Genomic DNA, 24,249 nt, shown 5'->3' with positions numbered 1-24,249 from the left:
GTGAATTAGAATAATTGTTCCTAATTTTGTATTCCCGTTATTTTTGTTTGCATAGAATTCTTGAACAAAGAAGTTGAAAGGTATACATGGAACAATAACTCTGAACTCTCTGATTTTTCCTCAGATTTTGTCCTGACTGATTTTGTGGCAAATCACCAAGGATTCCAGACAACTCAGTGACACCAGTCATTACAGATTCATAATTTACTGTTTAGAAAATGCATGTTGATGCAGAACCTCTTTTTTTATTAACTGTTTAAGTGAATTGAAATAATATTAGTAGTTGTCCTAGATTTTGTCCACCCATTATTTTTGGCTATGTTCAGCATTCTTGAGCAAAGATGTTGAGAAGTGTGCAGGAGACCATACCTCTCATTTGTCTCTGATTTTGCAGATTGTCTGTGATTTTTCTCTATCCATGTTTTTTTTTTTTTTTGGTAAATCATTGAGGATTGCAGAAATGTCAGTAATGTCAACATTAGCATTTCATATTTCTTACTGTTCAGAAAATGCATGTCGATGCAAAACCTTTTGTTCTATTAACATTTTAAATGAATCAGAGATAATATTTAAATATGTCCCTGGTTTGGTCCCCCTCACATTATTTTGAATAAGTCCAGAATTCTTGAAAAAAGTGGCTGAGATTTATGCAGACCCCCCCCCCCTCCTGACCCCCACTCACAGATTGCTTGTGGTAAAAATACATTAAATTAAAGCATGCATATTTTGCTGTGGAAAATGTCTACTGTTAGCACTGCTCACAGTTTTATCTGACATCCTATTACATGAAAAAAAGAAATGGATAAAAAAAAACACATGCCTGCAAAGGGAAAATGCCCTGGAAGATCCACATTTAATCAAATGACTGCTTGACTGGAAATTGCTGGGAAAGAACTATGGTTGGTTATAGTGACTTAAACTGAAGTTTTCAGTAGTCTCTAGTCATAGTAATAAGTAACTATAGATCACTGACTTAGCACTTAGCAACAGATTGCAAGCAATTAGACTGCATAGTAACAGGAACATAGGTTGCCTACCCCTATCCTATCCTATTTCCATAATCAGAAAAAAAAGTTAAATTGCTTCCTCTGCATAGATTCATAGAGTCACAGATTCATAAGTATACAGGACAGAGTTAAGTACTTTTTGATATCCACTCTCATAGGGCACCTCCTGCATCCACGAGAGAGAAACAAGTCAGGACAGCATAAGATTTACTGGCACCTTTCTAATTGTCAAGGTTTGCCATAATGCAAGCAAACAAGGTTATTAGTCTCTATTATATTCAAGACAATGTAGAGCTGGGTCTGTGGAATTTGTTTTATGGATGTGTGGGAGATTAATGACGGCTGAGTCATTAATAACACAGAATCTTAGACATAATTCATCAGACAGGAGTCTATATAAGACAGAGCATAGGAACAGCGTTTATAGCCTGTCTTGGTAACTGAAGGTCTTTAATCTAGTGTCATTTTGGTTTGGAAAATCTGGAGATCACTGTAATTGTGTAATGTGTTTGGATAGAAGCATATAAAAAGGGACAGTATATTATAAAATTTGTGTTACCAGGGTAGAGTATAAAGGAAATATAACTTCTTTTGACTTGGATGAAATACTTTTACTTATTAACTGGGCTAAACAAAAGTATTTATTGTACTGTATGTAGAGCTTTTCTCCCCAGGCATCTGCTGAAAATGGGTTCTGTAGACCCAGTCAGACCCCCCCCCCAAAACAAATGTCAAATAAGTAAGTAAGTAAGTAAATAAATAAATAAATAAATAAATAAATACGATAAATAAATACATTTTCTGATTAAAAATGGTGGTCAAAAGACAGAGTTCTCTATAAGGATATCATGATCTCCGACGACCATATTATTTTAGAGCAGGGTGCCATCTATAGTGTAAGCTGTTGTCATGTTTTGTTTACAGAAGGTGACAATGCTACACTTCTTTTCATGTAACGTGCCTATTTCCTAATATGCCATTGAATTGTATGGTTTGGCCCTTGCGAAGGCTGTTGAGTGAATGACAACACCCAGCTTGCTGTCATTGACAAATTTAGTTATCAATATTTGTGGGTTAGTAGTTTGTAGAGCCAACAATTAGATATTGTATAGTCAGGGCACCATTACTGAGCCCTGAGGAATAATTTTAACCACCTTTTTGCTTTCTGAGGTAGCACATGCTTCTTTAACTATATGGGTTCTGTCTACCAGGCAGTTTGCTATCTGTCTTACAACACAAGGGTCAATGTTTAGGTATTTAAGCTTATTTGGGATACCAGCATGGGGAAGAGTGTCAAAGGTCATGGCAAGGTCCAAGTTCACTGTGTGAAATGCATGGCTTCTGTCTTCATCTTCACTGACTTTCTCAAAGAAGTTTATTAAATTAAGTAGACATAATTTCCTTTTGACAAAACCATATTGTTGTAGGTTTAAAGGACAGATTAATTTATATTAGAGCTTATGAAATCAAATATAATTTGTTACATTGACTGCACATTTGGTGCAGCAGTAGCGTTGTTACCTCACAGCAAGAGGTTCTCCCATTCGATTCTCGGCTGGAGTGCAGGGAGTGCCTTCTGTGTGGAGTCTGCATGTCCTCCTCGCGGTTGGGTGGGCGTTCGAAAGACATGCATAAATAGGCATGCCTTTGTTGAAGGTTGAATGTCGAGCTGGCACCTCGGCGTTCATGAAAATCTACTGCCAATCATTAGCAGACTGGAGTTCCGCTGTGACGACCCCTAACTGGGAAAAGCCGAAAGACAACAACAACAACATTCACTGTACATTGACTGGCTTTGCAAAATTTAACTTAATAGGTTGATTGATCTATACTTCCTGGGATCTGACATGGAACAACCTTATGGAACAGAATAACAATGTAACTCAGGAGCATACCCATGTGCATATGCTTAAACTGAACAGTTTTAAGATTGGTTCAGAAAGGGAGTTTCTGATGCTATTGAACATGCAGCATTCCTCTCAACTCTCCAGATTTTCGCAGAATATCCAGATTTTTGCCTCATGTTTTTGATCTGTTCCACATAAAATTTGTGTTTTTCTGGAAAATCACTAAGGATCACTATGGATTGAAGTGGGTCTATATCATAACATCGAAGTTCTCTAACATCGAATGTTATTATATCGAACTCTAAACACCGAAGTGTGTAAACATCGAACAGGGAAAAAATTTGCTATTCCGAGAAACATACACACAGCACAAACACACACAAAAACAGCCATCCACACACATACACTTAAAATCCTACACCTAAACTAAACATTACATACAGTACTAGCTATCCACTTACCTTAACCCAACCCTAACCCTAAGGTCCATCACTATCGCACATTCACCTCACCCGTGCCCTACCCTAACTCACCAAACCCGCCCCCTAACCCTAACCCTAACCTACACACAATCGCACACTTACCTGACCCACGCCCTAACCCTAACTCACCTAACCTGCCCCCCTAACCCTAACCTACACACAATTGCACAGTTACCTGAACCGGCACCCTAACACTAACGTCCACACAACTGCACACTTACCTGACCCGCTCCCTAACCCTAACTCACCTAACCCACCCCCTAATCCTAACCTACACACAATCGCACACTTACCTGAACCCGACCCGTAACACTCCAACATATCGAACGCTGAAAACAGCGAAGCCACAGCAACGGCCCACCAAATTCTTTCCCTGGGAAAGAATTCGATGTCCTGCACCTTTGCTGTTTTCAGCGTTCAACATTACGGGTTCGATATTATAACATTCAATGTTAGAGAACTTCGATGTTATAATATAGACCCAATTAAAGTTACTAAATAATGACATACATTTGAATTTCAGACTTTACATCCTTCAAAAATGCATGTTAACACAAACCCTGCTATTCTAGCAATGTTCTAAGTTTATAAGAGCAATATTTTAAATCTGTCCCTATTTTTGTTCTTTGACTCTCCATTACTTTAGGGGTTGTCCAAATTTCTTGCTCTAAGAGGTTGAGAGGTATGACAAGCAGCCAGGTATACTATCAAGGCCAACAGAAGTATTTTAAGTTTTGGAGAGTGCAGTTAGGACATGTTCCATAAATAATCTTGGGGGGAGGACTCAGGAATTTGTGGAACTTCATTGACTGTTTCCGGCTGAACTGTAGCTAGGTCAGCAGGTGTCCTGGGCAACCTCCCATTTGGTGCCCTCCCCACAGAGTTGAAGCAGTAAGGATAACACGCACACACACACACACACACACACACACACACACACACACACACACACACACACACACACACACACACACACAGTGTAAGCAAATCATTTAAATGGCTCGCAATCTCAATTTCAGCTGACTAGATGACTACAGATAGTGCTACCATGCCCAGTTGTCCACCAAAAGCAACACTGACTTGCAGATAGGAATTGACACATATTCTACACAGTTGATTGCACTTCCCTCAAAAAAAGCTTGTATCTGAGGCAGCCTTGTCCTTTTTTCTGACCAAGCTACGGCTTTCATTTCTGATGTGAATTTGGCACAAATTTGTCTGCAACTATATTAGCACTATCTTTGGGGTTATAGTGGGTAATACCCTTATGTATTAATTCAGAGCATTGCTGACTTTTATTTCTTAATCATCTGATATAATTAGACAAGGCTTTTTGATTATCTTGGACTTCAGATGCAGTTTTGTTTTCCACTATGATCTTCTGCATGTTATTGTTCAGATTTTTGCCACAGTTTTTGACAGCATCTTTAATGTTGGTTGCTTGTTTGTTTGTCTTTCAGCTTTTTCCCGGTAAGGGGTCGCCACAGCAGAACTCCGGTCCGCTATTGATTGGCAATAGATTTTTATGAAACGCCGAGGTGCCAGCTTGACGCTCAACCTTCAATGAAGGCACACGTCTTTAATGTTGGTGGAGTTTGATTTATTATAGGCAGAATTAGTTATTTTATTATATAGCTTATTAGTGTTTTGAGTTCCATAAAGATGGTTTATTTTACATTAATCAGCATATTTAATGCTGGTTCCAACAGGTGTCTGTACTATTTCATTTACTTGAGTAAAAATTACTGGCATAAGTGACACCTGAGACTACATGGCAGTCTGCAAATGTTACATTTGAATTTTGATAGCTCATCATATAGCTGCAATAGGCTTGTCTTATTAAAGTCCATGAATTCAGAAGTGTTGATTTTGGTGAATTACATGCATTAATTATGTTACTCTGGCAACGGCTAGGGTGGCCACAGTGGTGCAGTGGTTAGCATTGCCACCTCACAGTAAGAGGTTCTCCGGTTCGATTCTCAGCTGGGATGCCTTCTGTGCGGAGTCTGCATGTCCTCCATGTGGTTGTTTGGGTTTCCTCCGGGTGCTCCGGTTTCCTCCCATATCCCAAATACATGTTGTAGGTGGATTGGGCATTCTAAATTAGCCCTAGGTGTGAGTGCGTGCATGTGTGTGCCTTCTGTGGAAGGTTGGGCGCCAGGCTGGCAACTTGACACCGTAAAACTCCACTGCCGATCATGAGCAGACAGGTGATCCACTGTAGCGACCCCTAACTGGGAAAAGCCGAAAGAAGAAGAAGAAGACTCTGGCCACGACTAGAGTGTTAGAGCATACTGCATGTTCCTGTCTAGCTTACCTGGGTACAGTGGATGAATGTTACTTTGTGGCCCATCTTCCATGCTGTAGCACAGAGGTTTCTTAGTATTATACATTATTTGTGTGACTGGATCTGTGGGATGAAGTGCTATGGTGAAGCATACAGGCTTGGTGCTGAACACTGGTACTGGTGTGATTGGACCTCTGTGACTGGCTTCTGTCGTGTGGTACAAGCACTTGGTGCTGAATGTCAGCACTGGTGGCAATGGATCCCTATTGGACTTGCTCCCATGATATGACACAGAGACTTGCACAGGATTGCCTTGTAAATGAAGTCCTCTGGCTGCTGTACAGAGCTTTGTTGCAGTGAAGTATTGTAAACAAAAGCAGTGTGTCTGATGTGGAGAAAGAGATAATGTACTGCAATGCCAAACTCATGACTACTCATTTGTTTGGGGCAGTATGATTATAACAGTGCAGTTCAGTGCTATGACATGACCTACACCTTCTACAGGAGGGGGTGCAATGTAGCTTGTAAATTCCTGGCTACACCCATGATAGCCTTCCGGCCAAATGTATCAAAATAATAACAGCCTTAACCTACCCAGTGTCCACACTGATCAATCAATCCTTTAGTGAATCATATCTTCTGCCCCTATAAAAAAAAATCCTATATTATTCCCCTGCATAAAATTAGAAACTCCACTGAACAATCTAACTACAGACTCATAAGTATACCCTCATCTATATCCAAAATCCTGAATGATGTGTCCACATTCAAATCCTAACCTATCTCATAGTAATTGACTTACTATTTAAAGGCAATATGGATTCCATACATGAAATAGTGGTGACATAGCTCTACTACCCTTTCTGCATAATGTAAACCATGAATTAAATGAAAGGTACCCAGTCTGTACCCTATCCCTCAACCTGTTCAAAACTTCTGATACAGTATAGTGACAGTTTCTGTGGCTCTAACTGGAACTGCTCAGTCTTTGACATCTTTTGCCAGAGGTCCAGTATGATTCTGCTTTAATCCAAGGCATCCAAGAAAAAAATCAAGAAAATAAGTATATTTTGTGTTTCTATTGCACTTTTTAAATTGCATTGTATATGATCACTGCATTTTTTCTGCTTTTTTACTGTTGTGACTGCATACGTTCTGCTCGTCTTCAATTGTATTTTCAGCCTAAAGTGCATAGTCTAAATTCACACCTGCTGAATCTAGCCTACTTTTGGTACACTTGAGCACTAAACCAGCCATCTTACATTAAGAAAGGCTTCCCTGCACCCTTGTGTCAGAAGAGTGTGGATCCAGCCTTGTCTGAGCTGGGTATTGCTGGAGGAAGGTTCATTGTGTCCTTTACTATTGGTCGGTTAGCTTAAAACTATTTCAATTCACCTATATTTAAGACTTGTGCTTGCTCATCACAGCACGTTGTGCAACAGGGGTCAGCAGTGCCCTGTATAAATGCAAATGCCTTGAAACATAATTTTTCTCTAGACAACTGTCAGTGGAACCCTCACAGGCTAAGACTGGTCAGTCTAACCGACTCCTTTCCCTAATAGCTCATACACTAAAAAACAGGTATAATGGACAGGCAGTTTTCTATCAATTCTCCAGCCAGCCTGATTGACATGGAAATGCTGAGGCAATGTAGTAATCGCCTCATGTATACTGACAGCCATTTACTGCTACAGCAAACAAATTCACCATATGAGAGACGTACATTTACTGTGAAACTGGAATCACTTCTCTCGTTTAAAAACAAACCGGATACCAAACAGGTTGTCAGTGGGCACTCTTCACCTCTCACACAAACTAAAGACATAACACATAGACCCACATAAGTGGAGGTACTCACTAGAGGTCTACCAAAATTTCAGAAACCTCCAAATGTAAACAAAGTGCACACACTGTTACACAAATAGAAACCACTACACATAATAACACATACAAATGAGTCTCAACAAATGAACCCTAAGGCAAAACACCTCTAAACCTAATGCTCTCATCATAGGCATTTCCATAGTGAGACACACAGATGTTCCCCTCACCAGGCTGGACAAGAATAAGGTCATGGTAAGCTGCCTGTCAGGTGCCAGGATCCATCAGATCATATATGCACTCAGGTAACTCAACAACAAATACTGTTATGACTCTGAGAATCTAAGTTGGGGTGATCCCCTAAGGTAAAACAGCTCAAAACCTAATGTCTTGGTCATAGGAGACTCCATAGTGAGACAAACATATGTCCCTCTCACCAGGCTGGACAAGAAGAAGGTCATGGTCAAGCTGCCTATCAGGTGCCAGGATCCATCAGATCACACATGCAATCAGGTCACTCAACAACAAGCACTGTTATGAGTCGGTCATAGTTCATGTTGGGGTGAATGACTTGAGATGTACCTCTCTGGACTATATGAAGAGAGACATGACTGAACTCTCAGACTGTGTGTCCCAGGCATAGATGACCCAAGTCCTAAGCAGCATTCTACCTTATCTCAGGATAATGCCACAGTGTAAACAAAAAATGATTGACTTCAACAATCAGATTAGCTTCTGGTGTCAGCCCAGGGGGATCCAGTATCTGCCAACCTGGTATGACATGATTGACAGAACATGCTGCATTGCCAGAGATACTCTTCACCTGTCTCCTCTAGGTTTTCAGATACTGGCAAAGAAGCTTGCCTCCTTCATACTGCCTTTTTTAGGCAATGCCAAAACAACAAAATTTCATAGGTTCATAGGTTGGTACTAGGCTATCGGCCCTAGGGCCTATACAAGCCTAGCCATAACAATTTCCTGGCTATTTCTTCCCACAATATTTACTTCCCTGGACCCCTGTCTAGAAGGGTGACTGACATGATCCCCGGGGTGAATTTCCTATCTCCCATCCAATCGTCAAGGTTCCTTTTGAAGAGGGCCAAAGAGACCATCTGCTTGACATGTATGGGCAGTCTATTCCAGAGTCTGGGGAGTCTCTGGGTCAGGAACCTATCCCTCCAGCATGTTTTGTTCATTGTGATAACAAGGTTTAACCCCCTGTAGTGTGTGGCTCTGAGGGATTGGGATTTCTTTAAGTGTAGCATGTCCAACAGCTCTGGGTTTGACATGGCCTTATATGTTAAGTAGAGATCTGAGTAGACGATATGCGACAGAGTATAGCTGGAACTTTTTTAGACGGTCAGGATAGGGCATCTGCTTTAGGCCTGTGATTCTTTTAGTGAGGTATTTCTGTGGCCTTTCCAGTTTTTGCAGATGTCTTGAGAGGTACATACCAAATGGGGCATTGTATTCTATAATGGGTCTAATGAGGGATGAGTACAGTGGGACAATGATCTCCTTTTTTCTGGATGAAAAGCCCTTAGTGATGAGGTGTGCCACATAGAAGGATTTCCTGACTGTTGTGGCAATGTGGTTATCGAAGGTGAGGCCACTGTCCACCTGTGTCTCTAAGTCTCATCACACTTTCGGTGTTTAGTGTACTGCCACCTATGTGGTAATTCATGGATACATGTTTTTTCCCAAAGGGGATAACTATACATTTCTTGGCACTGAACTTGAGCCCATGGCTCTGGCGTAACAAAATCCACCCAAGGCAATTTCAAAGTTCTGCTGCTTAATGCTAGAAGTCTAAACATTAAGCTGCACTCCCTGCAAGCACTTCTCACTTTGGAAGATGCTGACATCTGTGCTGTCACTGAGGCATGTTTCAAGGATGCGGAGAGCACTCCAGCCATACAAGGCTACAATACCTTCCACATGTTAAGACCTCAAAATGAGCATGAAACAGCCAAAGGTGGAAGGGTAACCATCTGCATTAAAGCTAAGTACACCTTGAGACTATGCCATGTCCAACTACCTCTAGGCAAAATACCGTACCACATCATTGCTAGCTATAAGTCCCTTACCATGAATCAAGAAAAGCACACCACCTGCCTGGACTTACTGGAATCACTCTCCATACAGCCAACCCTTACTCAGAGGTGATTTCAACTATCCTTCCATCAACTGAGTGACATATACAAGCACAAACGTGCTCACCCAGAGGTTCCTGGACTTTGTTAATTCAAATGTTCTGGAACAGCTAGTCTGCACCCCTACAAGGGGCTTAAATGTCCCGGGCATGGTACTTACCAACATGAAGAGTCACTGCACTCCCCCCTGTGTGATGCCTTCCCTAGTAAGGTTGGACCATAAAACTGTTTGCTCAAAGTAAATATTTTACCTGACACCCCCAAGGAGCAAAAAAAGTGAAGAACTTTTCCAAAGCAAACTTCAGACTACTAAGCAATGTCATAAAATGTTTTATACCCCCTGCATTCACAATGACTCCTATGCAGACATCTATTCAGATACCCTGTACAAATACTTAAGCAGCTGTATAGACTTGGCTGTACCTGACCAGATCAAAACCAGGTCATCCCAAAAAAACAAGCCACCCAGGTGGACCTCAAGTATAAACAGATTACATAACAAGAGGAAGAAACTGATGCCTAAGAATAAAAGGAAACTGACTCAGCAGAGGAAGAATTCCTTCCTCAGCTTGAACAAGCAAATCAGAAATCTTGAGAAATCCTCTAAAGCTAAGTATGAAGTTAAAATTGTGTCCCTAGCTAAGGAGGATCATAAGGCATTCTTTAATTACATCCAAAACATAAAAGAGAATGACCAGCTTTGTGCAGAACTGGTAATTGATGGTACCACTCAGACTGTACTGGAAGAAACTGCCAACCTAGGTGACAGATTTGGTTCAAACTCCCCCCCCCCCTGGCCCCACCAGCCATACCCCAAAGCATACCTCACACCAGTCCTCTGTCTAGTATCTCTAGAGATCAAGTCTCGTCTGTGCATTCCAAGGAAAAAACATGGCCTCAATGGGAACAGATAATATCCCAGAATGATTTTTAAGCAATCTAAAAATGGAACTTAGCAGACCCACTTAGTGCTCTCTTTAAACATACCCTGAGAACAGGCTTTGTTCCAGCAGAGTGGAGAACATCAACAATAATGCTCTTGCACAAAGGAGGGCTATCAATAAACCCTGGGAGCTATAAAACCATAAGTCTAACCAGTCACATCTGCAAGGCCATGGAAAGAATCATCATGGATCTTATCAGCAAGGACATAGGTGATCTTCAGACTCTAGAATCAACCCAATTTGTGTTCATTAAGGGTAGATGATGCTTATTAAACCTAGTAGACTTCTTTGAGAAAGTCACCAGAAATGGAATAATATAAGACAGTGCATACCACCTATCTTGACCTGACCAAGGATTTTGACACAATCCCCCACTCTAGTATCATTAGAAATGTTCTCAGTTGGGGATTAACCCTTATTTCACTAGATGGGTAGCCAAGTGGCTCACCAACAGAGCACATACTGTCAAAGCATGTGAATCCACCTCTACTAGTAGCCTTGTCACCAGTGGCATACCACAAGGTTCTTTGCTGGGTCCTTTACTATTCGGAATCTACTTCTCGGAAGTCCAGGCTGAATTAAATAGCCTTTGGCTTACCAAGTTTGCTGATGATTGTAAAGTGGGTGCAATCATTCAGTTTCCCAAAGATGTTAACATGCTACAGGAAGGGCTAACACAGACAAATGACTGGTTCCAAAGCCACGGTCTAAAACTAAATGCAAAAAAGTGCATTATTATTCCCTTTGGCAAAGTAGAATTCCCTGCTAACTACAGTATTGACAAAGCTCAAACTCAGTGGTTCAAGACTTAGGAACACAGGGAGATAGCAATCTGAACATCAGCCACCAAGTTTCCCTTGTAGTAAGGAAAGCATTTAACGTTGCTCACTTCATAAGTAAGGGCTTCTCATCCAGGTATAAGGATGTTAAAGCCCCACTGTACTCGACCGGCATCAGACCACTAATAGAGTACAATGCTGCCTTTTGCATGTACCTCAACAGACACCTCCAACACCTGGAGAGACCACCGAGGTTTCTCACCAAGAAAATACAGGGCCTTCAAACCATAACATAAATAGATAGACTAAAAGCCCTGTCACTGTACTTTGTATCGTATACACTGCTGAGAGTGATGTCCCTGGTCTACAGGGAAGTCTCTGACCCTGCCCTGATGGGTATGCTTCACATCTGCAAATCCAACGGCACAAGAGTCGGTCACTCTAGGGATCTTAACCTAGACTGTGACATAAATGGAACATTCTGGAGAGACAAATATGTCTACCAGAGAATGCTGCTCCTCTGGAACAAACTTTCACTTCACATGAATCAGAGCTCCTCACTGACACTTTTCAAGCACAACCTGGACAAATGGAGGGAGGACTGCAAATTCACCTCAGGGGTGTCACTCATGTCCCTCATGGACAGGGGGAGTCAGTGTTGACCTCATACTAGCTCTGAAAATTTCATTCACTTAATAAGGACAAATGGGGCAATTTAGGGTTAAAATGGCTAGGTCTGTAAGGACTCTATGGCTGCCAGCTTTGTAATGTCTTATGAACCTATGAACATATATAGACAAACCACTCTGGGCCTCAATGAAAAAAAACATTGCCTAGTTCAGTATTTATCTTACTGATAGAAGTCAGTATGTAAAATTACAGGATTGTCCCTCCCTTTACATATAAACCCGTGAAAACAGATTTACCCCAAGGCTCCATATTAGGTCCTCTCCTCTTTAACATATTTATTAATGATATGTGAACAACATCAAAATGAGCTAATATCATACAATATGCAGATAACTTGACCTTGGTCTATTCAGCCCATAGTCATTCCCATTCACAGACTATAACACAAAAAGCTATCTCATCCATAGACATGTGGATCAAAATTCCTGACTACTTACAAACCTTAAATTCCACCAAGGTATTGGTCATCACAAATGCTGGCATTAAACATAACTTCCAGTAATGAAACCAGGAATAAGCATGTGAAACATATACAACTACTAGGATTACCACTCCTTTCAAATGTCCAGAATTTTGCAGAATGCCCGGATTTTTGCATCATACTTTTGATGCGTTTCTCATACAATCTGTGTTTTTTTGGCAAATCATTGAGGATTGAAATCATTAAATAATGACAGACATTTGAGTTTCAGACTACATTCAGCCATCCTCAACCCCTCTTCTCATTTTCCACATGGGGTCGAGTTGTCACTTCAACAGTGACAATCATCCCAAGCCAAGGTCTACACTGGCAGGTGGCCAACCCTGCCATGGCAGTTCATCTGTACCACTCACTTGCACACACACTCACACCTATGTCCAATTTACAGTGTCCAGTCCACCTACTGCATGTCTTTGGAATGTAGGAGGAAACTGGAGTACCTGGAGGAAACCCACCTGACTGCAAGTAGGACAAGCAGTCTTTGCACAGAAGGCACCCCAGCCAAGATGGGTCTATATTATGTTATTGAAGCTTTACAACTTTGAATGCCATATGGTCAAACCCATATGCTCGAAGTTGTAAAACTTTGAATACGTTAGAAAAAAATAAAAAAGAAAACAGCTACCTGATGGTTGTAAGCAGGGGACAAGTCCCCCTTCACCCCACACCCCTTCCTCTTTAAATATACCAACTCCAAGATCACACAACAGTTTAGTAAAGGGAAATCTTCCCTTTCTGCACTGTACTGCTTTGTAGTGCGGTCTCGGAGTTGGTATATTTAAAGAGTGAGGGGTGTGGGGGGTGCAGCCCCCATGTGGGTTACAACCGTCAGGTAAGTGTTTTCTTTTTTCTTTTTTTTTTTGTCATGTTTTCAAAGTTTTACAACTTTGAACATATGGGTTCAACCATATGGCATTTGAAGTTGTAAAACTTTGATAACGTAATATAGACCTGCCAAGATTCATACCAAAGAACTTCATGCTGTGAGGTGACAGCGCTAACTGCTGCACCACCATATCCTACAGAAAATGCATGCCAATGCAAAAGCTGTTATTATGTCAACTTTTTTATGTTTGTAAGAGCAATATTTAAAATACATACCTGATTTGGGGTATATGTCCTCCCATTATTTTTCACTTTTTTGCGAGAAATGTTCTGGTAAGAAGATGAGAGGTATAGGGGTGGTGATTAATTAAAACTTACAATTTGATCATTGTATCAGATGAGTTGTCTGGAAGACCAATCAGAAACTTGGCTTGTTGTTTAAAGCTAAACCCTGTCTTATTAACCAAAGAAAAATATCTCCTGTAATGTCCCTTCTACTACTCAGTATATTGTGTGCTTCCTCAGTCTTCACAAATTCTGCAGTCTGGGCAGGCAGTCCAAACTAGAAAAAAGTTATGATAAAATCACCCAGTTTGTGGCTATTGGCTTAAACTCTAATTATTTGAATAAGTGGACCGATTTTATTTTATTTGATTAATAATGTAGTATGTTATCACAGTATCAAGTTGTGTGTGCGTGCTCAGGTTGTTTAAAGTAGGATGAAAAATTTTTAATTAACAAATTAATTGATTAATGATGTCATTCAAAGGTGTATAAAATTCTGGTGTGTGTATTTTTTTTAACATTTATTCTGAAGAAGTCTGAATAAAGATGAAACCTAGGTCAAAATTCATTGTGGTGGTTTCTGTCCTGCAGTTCCTGTTGTTGGTCCACTTATTCAATTTGTTTGGTTTTTGGTTTTAAACTCTAATTATCTTCACTCTGTTTTCTCAAAAAAATAAATAGTAAATAATTAATTAACAAACAGCTAACTAGAGCTCCCTAACTTGCTTATCTATGTACAATTAAAGACACCTTTTGAGCTCTACACTAATCAGCATGGGTTCCAGTCATTGCCAACCTACTGCAATTATGCCAACCTACTGCAATTATATAACCCTGATCAACATCTAATATCGAAGGATCAGTACATTACCTTAAAATCACAAAGTTTATGACAACTAAGGCATAAGTACATCTAAATGCTGGAGTGATATACTTGCTACAGGAAAACAGACTGCTTCTCTAAACATCTTCAAAATAAACACAAAATGTCACCTTAATAAGTCATGGATTTGCCAGTGCTCATTTCACCAGGGCAAAATCAGCGCTCTAACAATGCAACTTTTAGCATTCATTACTGTTATATATACGGTGCAGTGTCTAACGGTAATGTGAGATTAGGTAAGGCTTCCCATCTAGTTATCAGAGTCTACAAAAGACTGCTGTACTACTATCTTTGTAGATAAGGCCCACTGCTTGGCACTGTCAACACACAGTATGACTATATGCTCCTATACAAAAGAGCATAATAAACTACCTTCCTATGTCCATAATGAAATACTCTGTCTCTCTAGGTAGGTCACTACCATAAACATCCTCATTGAGTGATATACCGAATGTGAAGGACTATATCATTCTGCTGTCTCTTGTCTGATCATTGCAGACATGCTGTATCTTTAAAACATGTAATTCTCTGTGTAAATGTGTGAACTTGTGCAGACCCAATTGGAGGTTTAATGAGCACAGCCATTGGTTGTGCTCAGAAAGTTTTAGACCAATGGAGAACAAATTTTGTTGGTGCACAGTGCACCGATGAGAGGCATAATATGTGTAAAGAACTATTTACCATTGCCCAGAATGTTGGAGATATTTAATTGGCTAAAGTAGGCAGTTGCTTAGAGATGGCTGGAAGTTGAAAGAAATGAAGACATTGGTCTATGCCTAGAGTGGTCTGATCCAATGAGATATATCAAATGCCAAATGACGATTTCCTGGAATATAATGTATTCATGTCCACACTGGGTGGTTATTCAGACTTTCAAAACATGATGATTGGACACAGTCTTGAGGACAGTTTATGCATACTTAATCAGCATAATTTGGTGCCAAAAACAATTCTTTTTTTATTGGATGTCAAGGACTTTAAACTGAGTTTTTGATGTTATGATAGTAGATCTGAAGTAGGGTTTGGGTAACCCAAAAGTGCTCATCTCCTTTTATCCTGTGGTTTTATTTGGTTTTAACATGAGAAAAAACATTTTTATCATTGATTCCTGAAGGTTTACTATTGGGATTTTGAATACGCTACAGTTCACTGTTTAGAATGTCAACCCAAAATGCTGAATCTGGAATGCTGAAAAATAAACAAACTGAAAATGAATGCATCAACTGTAGTTCGATATATTCGACATAGCAGGAGGTGATGGCACTCACCTCCTGCTATGCACATTAATGTATTGTTAAACATATACTGACAACCGTATGTTAATTCTACTGTTTTGTAGGGGGGTACACCCCCCTGCCCCCCACCTCCTGCACATTAAATATACCAACTCCAAGATCACATTACAGTGAGGAAATTGGCTAATTCCCTGTTAATCACTGAACCATAATTTCCCTGCATAATGTCGAACCAACCCAAATACTCGAATTACACTGCCTCTTCATTGTAGTGTAGTTGATACATTTTGGTTTGAAATTCTGCTGACTTCAAAACTGCAAGTCGACCACATGCTGGTCGATCAATGCAGTTTCAAGGTTTTCAGTGTACATATATATATATATATATATATATATATATATATATATATATGTATATATATATGTATATATATATAGGCTTATAAATATATAGATATATATATATATATATATATATATACATTTCATATATATATATATATATATATATATATATATATATATATGCTTACCCTTGGAGCTTTTCTCCCCGGGCCTCTGCTGAAAATGGACATGCATCCAGTCAGACTATCCCGGTCAACAAATGTAAAATAAATTAAAAAAAAAAAAAAAAAAATATATATATATATATATATATATATATATATATATTTTTTTTTTATATATATATATATATATATATATATATATATATATATATATATATATATATATATATGACATATTTGGCATTAAAATGTTATGCTAATTAGATATCCAGATTTTTCAGCTGGATGTTTCTATTTTTCAAGGAATTTTGTTCTTATTTTTAATGTCTGGGAGTCGAAGTGGCACAGGGCTAGAAAGACTCTCCCCAGGATTCAGGAAGGCCGATTTTCTGTGCAGAAACAGTGTAAGAGCTCCTGCATGTAAAATGGCCGCTGAGTGATCCGGAATAGTGCTGTTTTCACGTGCACGAGTGGCCCTACACTGTTCCAGCACGGACAACTGCAGTATACAAATCACCTCATTTGTTGGTGAAAACCATGCAAATGAGGTGATTTAGTGATTAACCAAGCTGCCAGGTCTCCATGCTAAAACAGTGTCAGTGCAGAAATGCATTCGGAAAACAACCGAGTACATTTTTACAACTGACAAAACAGAGGCATGACAGCTCATGAAAAAGCATGTGTTATGCACATTACACATGCCAATGGCCAAATGTAAGGCCATTGGCATGAAAGATAGATTAATTTGTATGAAAATTAAACTTTTTTTTTTGGCCAATCTTGGCCATTTAAGCATAGGGCAGCAAACGGGATCATGCTGAAAAAAAAAATGGGAAATCTCAATATTAACTTAAATCTGAATTTTGCCATTATAGTCAATGGCATGCAAAATGTAAACAATACTAGGGAGCACCAGTTGTCAGGAGGAAAGGGTCCATTTTAGTGCAGTAACTAATGACCTACACACTGGGGTATGCAAATGAGGAGAGTTATACTGAATCACATATTTCTTCAAAGTGTCAACTTGCACCTAACCATGTAGGTGCAGGCAGACAATAGTGCAAGTCTAAGAGCTGGGTGACTTCATAAGGGGGTGTGTCATGCTTGCTATAAGCTCACTGGAGCTCTGTGGCCCATTTTGGCCTTAGCTAAGCACAGCTAAGGAAGGGAGTGTGTCAGATGTGCCTGAGCACTGTGTACATGGCCTAAGTCAGTGTGCATGCTGCACACTGGGTTTTAAACATAAAAAAAAAAAAAGGAAATCTCAGCACTGGGTATGCGTCGCGCGCCTCAGGGTTTAAATAGGGAGGAAATGGGAAGGGGAAACAGCAGTAGGAAGGCAATCAAGGAGAACGAGCATAGTTGGCAGGTGGAACATATCAGAAACAACCAATTACACATGCAGCAGCCCAGCACACTACTATAAACTATGCAAACACCTTTCAGACTGTTTTTTGGGGAAACAGCATTAGGAAGGCAATCAAGGAGAACGAGCATAGTTGGCAGGTGGAACGTATCAGAAACAACCAATTACACATGCAGCAGCCCACGACAATACTATAAACTATGCAGACACCTTTCAGACTGGTTTTTCCCACAAACTCTACACCACTGGTGTATACAGACAGGGGATTTTTAACTGGCAAAACTAACTACAAATGTTAGAGGCTGCTGCAGCTTTACTCCATCAATATGTGCTAGAGACTGAGGGTGGTAAGGAGGAGAATGCTGACAACTAACCCACAGTGAGGAGGAGGAGAAGAGTGTACAGACCCAGGGTAACCTACCAGGGCCTACATAAGCTGGAGATAGTGGAGCACTATAGGGTGGACAGGGACATTCTACAGCAAATCACTGAGCTGTGCCGGCCATGCCTCACACACAAAACTAACAGAGGGGAACCCATCCCAGTGGATACCAAGGTATGTGTAGGCTTAAGTATACTAGCCAAAGGTACAATCCAAAGACCAACTGGTGATATCATGGGGGTCTCACAGGCATCAGCATCCAGGGTACTCCACCAATTCCTGGATGCCATGACACCACATGCCAATGAGCACATATATTTCCCCACACCCATGAGGCATTGACCAGAAATATGCGTCTCTTCCACCGTATAGCAGAATACCCTGATTTAGTTGGCAGTATAGACTGCATGCACACCCACATCAAACCACCACCCGGTGAGCGGGGTAGGGACTATATAAACCACAAGGGCTTCCCCTCCATCAACTGCCAGGTCATGTGCAATGCCCAGGGCATTATCATGAATGTGTGTGCTGGCAGCCCTGGAAGCTATCATGACTCCCACATCTGGCATTGCTCACAGCTGTATCAGGGGGTTTGCCAGGGGGGAACATCCCATATGGCCATCTAGTGGGGGATGCGGTCCATGCACTGGAGCCATGGCTGATGACACCCATCAGAAATGCATACACACCTGAACAAGAACACCATAATGAGGCACACGCACACACCAGAATCATTGTACAGTGTGTGTTTGGGATGCTCAAGTCATGGTTCCACTGCCTTGACATACCCGGTGGAGTCTTGCAGTACTCTCCAGCTACATGTACACAAATGTTCATAGTATGTGCCATGCTACACAATATGATCCTATGGAAACAACTGCAGCAGGAACAGCATGGGGCAAGGCCACACAGCCCCCCACCATTGCCGAGGCCAGCACAGGTAAAGAGGGACTCAGAGGAGGAACATCCTGAGCCTGCCCCTGTAGCCAGAAGGAGGCATGCCCATTATGCCCATGTCTTGGCAAAGAGGCAATGCATAGCACACACACTGACACTGTAGGGACCCAGGGACTGATACCCCTCTCTGACTCGCACATACAATAAAAGGGATGCCAAACATGACACTACCTGTGCTTTACCATGTATAGGGAGTGTACTATGTGCATCTGAGATAGTCAGCCCTCCAGCACCGTCCTCAGTACTGGCCCAGCAACAAGTTAAGGCACCCTTCCTATCAATTACTGAATGGAGCAGTATGTTCTCATAGTTGTATGTATGATATGGATGCAAGCATGCAAGGAAATTGGTTGGCTGAATGGGATAGCAGCAGACAGCTGACAGCTATATCGGACAGCAGAAAATCCATACAAATACTAGTGTCAACATACTAGGCAGCACTACACAAGGTGACAACTCCCACCGCAGTACATGTGATGGCCCAAATAACTGTGGGTGTCAATAGGTCACACACACATGGATGTCAATGAGGGTCACACAACCACCCACCAGCCACACCCAGCAGGACAGGTGTAGATGACTATAAAGAAAGGCCAGGCTAAGGCCCCCAAATGATGGCAATGGTGAACAGCCCCCCTACAGACCTGCACAGACATACAGACAGGTCTGGCAGTTGCACGTTAGTTCTGAAGGGTAAGACGTCTGAAACTGAAATTAATGCCATTAAAATGCAACGTGTGCTCTACTGATAGGCCTCCTTTCTGCATGATAGGTCACAATACAGTATGAAATGGAAGCCAACGGAGTAACCGAAATACCAGTACAGTCAATGCAAATGTTTAAAGTCTTCAGGTGTGCACTCCCCCCACCCCACAATCCCATGTAGAAATGCAGTAACATGTAAGTTTGAGGAGTAATATCACTGGAGCATAGATTGCCAGAGCTGTCCCAATCTACATTGTTGCATGTGTGCAATATGCAGGGGTCTGTGTGGTAAGTTTGTGTGTGTTTAATATTGCCTGGAAGTGGTCAGCATGTGGGCTTGGATGGTTGCATCTCAGTGGCCTAGGTACAGTACAGTGGTCAACAGGGCCATGTTCCAACAACTGCAGTGCCAACCACACTGCTTCTCAGCTACACCCATGCCAGCAATTGTACATACTCACTGTCCAGATGTCAATATCTGTCACTGTCGGAAAGCTGAACATCCCATGAATGGGGGCCCATACATAGAAACAGTACACAGGTGGAAGTAACCCACACAGAGTGCACATAAAATAACTGTCAATTGCACACAACTTTGGAATTATACATAGAAGTTAGCATCACATTAGTTGTCCCTCTTGTATGGAATACTGGTAGTTTGGCCAATCACCGGCAGACCACAAAAGGCACAGTTATAAAGTAATGACAGGCTGCCCATGTCCACACACAAGCCAGAATAAGGGGAATGTCTCAGGTATATGTGTGAGTCAGGTGACAGTAGCTTCCATATCACACATGCACCCAGCTCACCGCAGCACTCTCAAATGGCCTACAGTCCTCTGGCAAAGGCCCATGCCTCACCCATAGTGCCAATGTATGGAATTGGATTGGTTGATTCTTGTTTTTTGGCTTATTTTGGACTTTTTCCCATCACAACATTGTTTTTTAAAGGACATTGATTTTATTAAATACTTGTTTGTGGATGCTGGCATTTTTCCTGAGCCATTTTTCTTGTTTTTCACGCCAATGTACGGAATGTTAGGGAGTCCTAACTAACAACCTAACACAGTAAACAGAAAACAAATGCAAAGCCATGTTTACAAATGCCAGTAGCATGCCTCCCCATGTCCTACTGCAAGTACTGTGGAACGGGCCATAAATACTACTGGGATTAAGGCCCAACTATAGGTATACCTCCGAGATATTGCTTCCATAATGTTAGGAAGAGGAGAGAATAACAGAGGGAGGGGGTGTAGAAGCATGGATGCCATGGAGTGTGTGAAGTCTGAAACTCTAATGTCAACCCATACTACCCCCTGACTGCAAACCCATGAATGAATAGCCACAAAACTGCATGTAAACCACAATGTGAAGGTAAACTGACCAGATATATGAGTCTTTCCTCTGGAAAACCTGGGTGTGTCTGTACAGCTGAGCGGTATAGCCCCAATAGGATATGGCCATTCCGTTAAGTTGAGAAAAGCACAAGCAGGGGATCTGCAGCCAGCATACTAACAGGATGCTGGACCATTTACACAGAATCAGCAGTCTATTGTCTGTAGCTACCCCTCCACAATGGCAGGAGTGTACCAGAATGTGTAGTCTATATACTTCAGAATACTGGTCTCAGCTTCATTCATCTTGTATTTCCCTGGTAAATAACTGTGAGCAGAGAATGATAACTGTCAGTAGTTGATGACATGATACATCACAGTGTAAAACAGTACATACGTCAGAAAATGTATGCTACAACCAATCATGTTACACAAGCAGCACAGACAGCAATAGTTACTGTATCCCCATATGTTACATCCATTGTATCTCCATATTGGCAACCTATCTACAGATATCCTACAGAAACGGGTTGCTAGGTGTAGCTGTAGCACACAAAACCCTAAACTGGAGTCCAACTCTCCCTGGAATGGATGTACACACTCAATATAGAAGGTCATACTGGGTATGCTCTTATACTTAAAATGAAGCCCATATCTGACAACACAGTGGACTACAGATATCTGTTATTCGCAGATGTCTTTGCACACACACCAAATTTTACACCATTGATAATTCACACACACACACACACACACACACACACACACACACACACACACACACACACACACATAGGATAGGAATACTCATACATATCTAAGGCTAACATAATATAATATGTCAAACATACACACACAGAGACGTGGGGAAGAGATAGACAGACAGCGACAGAGAGAATCCCATTATGAGGCCTTTCCCACCCAGTACACATCCCATTGGGCTATATCACATGATGCACTGTCATTCACTATACAGAGAAAATCCCATTATGAGGTCTTTCCCACCCAGTACACATCCCATTTGCCTATATCACATGATGTGCTGATGTCATTCACTGTAGAAATTCCTTTGGTTAGCACTCAGACCTATAGTCTCAGTGGTGTTTGTTATAACTGTAACACTATAGTACAAATAAGTATCCATGTAGCAGTTGTAATCTCAGTCCTGTCAAATGTAAAGTTGGATGTGAGTGTGTGTGTGTGTGTGTGTGTGTGTGTGTGTGTGTGTGTGTGTGTGTGTGTGTGTGTGTGTGTGTGTGTGTGTGTGTGTGTTTCTAGATGAATGTGTTTGAGGTCATTGACACTCATTACACTTCCCATTGCCCTACTTTAGCACTCCTGCTGATATCAGTCACCCTGAAATAACCCTTTGGGCAGTTTGCAACACTATAGGCTCCTTGGCTCTTGTGATAACTGTGTAAAACTATAGTGTCACAAGCTAGTTAGATAGGAGTTCTAATCCCTGTCCTGGCAGCTGTGAAAATGTGTGTATTTGTGTAAAAGAGTGTGTGTGTCTTTGTAGAGACATGTTTTTGAGGCCATTCACACTCACTACACTTCCCTTACCCCTCCTTTAGCACTGCTGCTGATGTCACTCACCTTCAAAGATACCTTTGGATAGTGCTCCATCATATAAGCTCCGTGGCGCTTGTGATAACTGTGTAACACTATAGTGTTCAAACTAGTTTGGTAGGAGTTCTAATCCTTGCCCTGACTACTGTGAAAATGTTTGTGTGAGAGAGTGTGTGTGTCTTTGTAGTGACATAATTTTGAAGCCATTCACACTCACTATACTTCCCTTACCCCTCCTTTAGCACTGCTGCTGATGTCGCTCACCTTCAGAGATACCTTTGGACAGGTCTCCAACATATAAGTTCTGTGGAGCTTGTGATAACTGTATAATACTATAGTGTAGCAAACTAGTTAGGAAGGAGTTCTAATCCCGGTCCTAGCAACTGTGAAAATGTGTGTGTTTGTGTGAGACAGTGTGTGTGTCTTTGTAGATACCTGGTTTTGTGGCCATCCCCTCACCATTCCTTTACCACTGCTACTGACAGCCATTCACCTTAGAGGTATGTTTGGACACTATTATATCTATAAGCTCGGTGGCATGTACATTAAATGCATAACAATGTAGGAGCAATGACTACATAGTTAGGGGGTTGAATCTCAGTCCTGGCATGTGTGTGTGTGTATATATATATATATATTTATATATATATATATATACATATATACATATATATATATATATATATATATATATATATATATATATATACGTGTGTGTGTGTTTGTACCTTAAAGATTTTGGCCCCTTTTATACCCAGTACACTTCTCAGTGCCTGACTTTAGCAGTCCTGCAGATATCATTCACCTTAGAAGTACCTGTTTGCAACCCCAGACCATGTAAAGTCAGTGCTGAGTGTGGTAAATGTGTAACATAAAGGTCTGAAAACATAGTATGATAGCGGTTCGAGCCTCATTCTTAGCAAATGTAAATGGGCATGTAGGGTAAAATCTTTTATGAAATCTCTCGCCCACTACAGCAACCAATGCCATTATATCCAAGGGCTGGTGATGTTCCTCACCTTAGAAGTACCTTGGGACAACATCCATCCTATAAACTCCATGGTGCATGTGATAAATGCATAACACTGCATTAGCAATAAATAGATAGGTAGGAATTTGAAACTCAGTACTGACAAGTGTGTGTGTGTGTCTGTCTGTCATCAATATCCTGTGTGGGTGTTGGTGTGATTGTGTAATAACAGGTTCCACTGGGGGGTGGATTTTGCTAAATTATTATATTGAGAACCTAGTATATGTCCCAATGTCCACATTACAAGGCCAGCAGTTGCCAAACATCATAGAGGTTGGTGTAGATAATCCACAACCCTAAATGTGTAGTGCCATGTGCAATGACTATGTGACAGTATGGATTAGTTAACAATATAGGCAACCCTTCTAATACTTAGATACCACTCTCCACCTGGGAATCATACACAAACACACTTGGCTAGGCAGCAACCACTATATCAGTAGTTCTCCTGCAAATTTCCTCACAGATAGTATCCCACAGTGTGATTGCAGTAGACTCCATGTCAAGGTGATGACCAGACATGACTGGTGTCACACAGGGTACCAACCCATGTCCTCACATCTTTGGGATCTACCCTTCTGAGATGCAGGAGAACACAAAGGCACCCTGGCTAATAATGTGTGCATACAACAGTAAGGTGGATGGTAGCATTCTCAAGCCATGTGATGTTGA

The sequence above is a fragment of the Protopterus annectens genome, chromosome 4.part1 (genome assembly GCF_019279795.1).
Source record: "Protopterus annectens isolate FY-2018-M chromosome 4.part1, PAN1.0, whole genome shotgun sequence".
In the NCBI taxonomy this organism is placed as follows: domain Eukaryota; kingdom Metazoa; phylum Chordata; order Ceratodontiformes; family Protopteridae; genus Protopterus; species Protopterus annectens.
The sequence above is the reverse complement of the archived record's forward strand: the minus strand, read 5'-3'. Positions refer to the sequence as shown.